Raw genomic sequence first — 4,731 nt, forward strand, 5'->3', positions numbered from 1 at the left:
TTAGGCTTATGGGGCACAACTGTGAGCTGTAAAGCACATCACCACGAAGCCCAGTGTCTCTTTTGTGCTTTACAGTTGGTTTGAGTTTAATAAGTCATTGAATATTAACACAACTAGGCATTGTCCATTATTTACCTACGAGGTCCCCATTAAATAAGTTACAAATGTACATGCCACAGACAACTTATTTGACAGGGTCTCCATAGGTAAATAATGGACAAACCGATATTAAGCTTCATAAACGTCTTATAACACTGTAATTAACAGGTAAAACAGATATAGGCATTGTCCATGGTGTACCTACGAGGTCCCCATTAAATAAGTTACAAATGTACATGCCACAGACAACTTATTTGACAGGGTCTCCATAGGTAAATAATGGACAAACCGATATTAAGCTTAATAAACATCTTATAACACTGTAATTAACAGGTAAAACAGGTATAGGCATTGTCCATGGTTTACCTACGAGGTCCCCATTAAATAAGTTACAAATGTACATGCCACAGATAACTTATTTGACAGGGTCTCCATAGGTAAATAATGGACAAACCGATATTAAGCTTAATAAAGTTGTTATAACGCTGTAATTAACAGGTAAAAACACATAGGCATTGTCCATGGTTTACCTACGTGGTCCCCATTAAATAAGTTAGTAATGTACATGACACAGATAACTTATTTGACAGGGTCTCCATATGTAAATAATGGACAAACCGATATTAAGCTTAATAAACGTCTTATAACACTGTAATTAACAGGTAAAACAGATATAGGCATTGTCCATGGTTTACCTACGAGGTCCCCATTAAATAAGTTACAAATGTACATGCCACAGATAACTTATTTGACAGGGTCTCCATAGGTAAATAATGGACAAACCGATATTAAGCTTAATAAAGGTTCTACAATGCTTTAATTAACAGGTAATGGCCAAATAAGACAAATGCATCCCACCCATAACACTTTTGACACATTACCCGTAGGTTTTAAATGTACACACCTTGTATAGGCTTATGGGGCACAACTGTGAGCTGTAAAGCACATCACCACGAAGCCCAGTGTCTCCTGTGTGCTTTACAGTTGTTTTGAGCTGAATAACTCATTGAATAATAACACGTATAGGCATTGTCCATTATTTACCTACGAGGTCCCCATTAAATAAGTTAGGAATGTACATGCCACAGATAACTTATTTGACAGGGTCTCCATAGGTAAATAATGGACAAACCGATATTAAGCTTAATAAAGGTGTTATAACGCTGTAATTAACAGGTGTGGCCAAATAAGTCAAATGCATCCCACTCATAAAACTTTTGACACATTACCCGTAGGTTTGAAATGTACACACCTTGTTTAGGCTTATGGGGCACAACTGTGAGCTGTAAAGCACATCACCACGAAGCCCAGTGTCTCTTTTGTGCTTTACAGTTGGTTTGAGTTTAATAAGTCATTGAATATTAACACAACTAGGCATTGTCCATTATTTACCTACGAGGTCCCCATTAAATAAGTTACAAATGTACATGCCACAGACAACTTATTTGACAGGGTCTCCATAGGTAAATAATGGACAAACCGATATTAAGCTTAATAAAGTTGTTATAACGCTGTAATTAACAGGTAAAAACACATAGGCATTGTCCATGGTTTACCTACGTGGTCCCCATTAAATAAGTTAGTAATGTACATGACACAGATAACTTATTTGACAGGGTCTCCATAGGTAAATAATGGACAAACCGATATTAAGCTTAATAAACGTCTTATAACACTGTAATTAACAGGTAAAACAGATATAGGCATTGTCCATGCTGTACCTACGAGGTCCCCATTAAATAAGTTACAAATGTACATGCCACAGATAACTTATTTGACAGGGTCTCCATAGGTAAATAATGGACAAACCGATATTAAGCTTAATAAAGGTTCTACAATGCTGTAATTAACAGGTAATGGCCAAATAAGACAAATGCATCCCACCCATAACACTTTTGACACATTACCCGTAAGTTTGAAATGTACACACCTTGTTTAGGCTTATGGGGCACAACTGTGAGCTGTAAAACACATCACCACGAAGCCCAGTGTCTCTTTTGTGCTTTGCAGTTGGTTTGAGTTTAATAAGTCATTGAATATTAACACAACTAGGCATTGTCCATTATTTACCTACGAGGTCCCCATTAAATAAGTTACAAATGTACATGCCACAGATAACTTATTTGACAGGGTCTCCATAGGTAAATAATGGACAAACCGATATTAAGCTTAATAAAGGTGTTATAACGCTGTAATTAACAGGTGTGGCCAAATAAGTCAAATGCATCCCACTCATAAAACTTTTGACACATTACCCGTAGGTTTGAAATGTACACACCTTGTTTAGGCTTATGGGGCACAACTGTGAGCTGTAAAGCACATCACCACGAAGCCCAGTGTCTCTTTTGTGCTTTACAGTTGGTTTGAGTTTAATAAGTCATTGAATATTAACACAACTAGGCATTGTCCATTATTTACCTACGAGGTCCCCATTAAATAAGTTACAAATGTACATGCCACAGACAACTTATTTGACAGGGTCTCCATAGGTAAATAATGGACAAACCGATATTAAGCTTAATAAAGTTGTTATAACGCTGTAATTAACAGGTAAAAACACATAGGCATTGTCCATGGTTTACCTACGTGGTCCCCATTAAATAAGTTAGTAATGTACATGACACAGATAACTTATTTGACAGGGTCTCCATAGGTAAATAATGGACAAACCGATATTAAGCTTAATAAACGTCTTATAACACTGTAATTAACAGGTAAAACAGATATAGGCATTGTCCATGCTGTACCTACGAGGTCCCCATTAAATAAGTTACAAATGTACATGCCACAGATAACTTATTTGACAGGGTCTCCATAGGTAAATAATGGACAAACCGATATTAAGCTTAATAAAGGTTCTACAATGCTGTAATTAACAGGTAATGGCCAAATAAGACAAATGCATCCCACCCATAACACTTTTGACACATTACCCGTAAGTTTGAAATGTACACACCTTGTTTAGGCTTATGGGGCACAACTGTGAGCTGTAAAACACATCACCACGAAGCCCAGTGTCTCTTTTGTGCTTTGCAGTTGGTTTGAGTTTAATAAGTCATTGAATATTAACACAACTAGGCATTGTCCATTATTTACCTACGAGGTCCCCATTAAATAAGTTACAAATGTACATGCCACAGATAACTTATTTGACAGGGTCTCCATAGGTAAATAATGGACAAACCGATATTAAGCTTAATAAAGGTGTTATAACGCTGTAATTAACAGGTGTGGCCAAAGAAGTCAAATGCATCCCACTCATAAAACTTTTGACACACTACCCGTAGGTTTGAAATGTACACACCTTGTTTAGGCTTATGGGGCACAACTGTGAGCTGTAAAGCACATCACCACGAAGCCCAGTGTCTCTTTTGTGCTTTACAGTTGGTTTGAGTTTAATAAGTCATTGAATATTAACACAACTAGGCATTGTCCATTATTTACCTACGAGGTCCCCATTAAATAAGTTACAAATGTACATGCCACAGATAACTTATTTGACAGGGTCTCCATAGGTAAATAATGGACAAACCGATATTAAGCTTCATAAAGGTGTTATAACGCTGTAATTAACAGGTGTGGCCAAATAAGTCAAATGCATCCCACCCATAACACTTTTGACACATTACCCGTAAGTTTGAAATATACACACCTTGTTTAGGCTTATGGGGCACAACTGTGAGCTGTAAAACACATCACCACGAAGCCCAGTGTCTCTTTTGTGCTTTACAGTTGTTTTGAGTTTAATAAGTCATTGAATATTAACACAACTAGGCATTGTCCATTATTTACCTACGAGGTCCCCATTAAATAAGTTACAAATGTACATGCCACAGACAACTTATTTGACAGGGTCTCCATAGGTAAATAATGGACAAACCGATATTAAGCTTAATAAACGTCTTATAACACTTTAATTAACAGGTAAAACAGATATAGGCATTGTCCATGGTGTACCTACGAGGTCCCCATTAAATAAGTTACAAATGTACATGCCACAGATAACTTATTTGACTCGGTCTCCATAGGTAAATAATGGACAAACCGATATTAAGCTTAATAAACATCTTATAACACTGTAATTACAGGTAAAACAGGTATAGGCATTGTCCATGGTTTACCTACGAGGTCCCCATTAAATAAGTTACAAATGTACATGCCACAGATAACTTATTTGACAGGGTCTCCATAGGTAAATAATGGACAAACCGATATTAAGCTTAATAAAGGTGTTATAACGCTGTAATTAACAGGTATGGCCAAATAAGTCAAATGCATCCCACTCATAACACTTTTGACACATTACCCGTAGGTTTCAAATGTACACACCTTGTTTAGGCTTATGGGGCACAACTGTGAGCTGTAAAGCACATCACCACGAAGCCCAGTGTCTCCTGTGTGCTTTACAGTTGGTTTGAGTTTAATAAGTCATTGAATATTAACACAACTAGGCTTTGTCCATTATTTACCTACGAGGTCCCCATTAAATAAGTTACAAATGTACATGCCACAGACAACTTATTTGACAGGGTCTCCATAGGTAAATAATGGACAAACCGATATTAAGCTTAATAAACGTCTTATAACACTGTAATTAACAGGTAAAACAGATATAGGCATTGTCCATGGTGT

This window comes from Triplophysa dalaica, chromosome 9, assembly GCF_015846415.1.
Source record: "Triplophysa dalaica isolate WHDGS20190420 chromosome 9, ASM1584641v1, whole genome shotgun sequence".
Taxonomy (NCBI): domain Eukaryota; kingdom Metazoa; phylum Chordata; class Actinopteri; order Cypriniformes; family Nemacheilidae; genus Triplophysa; species Triplophysa dalaica.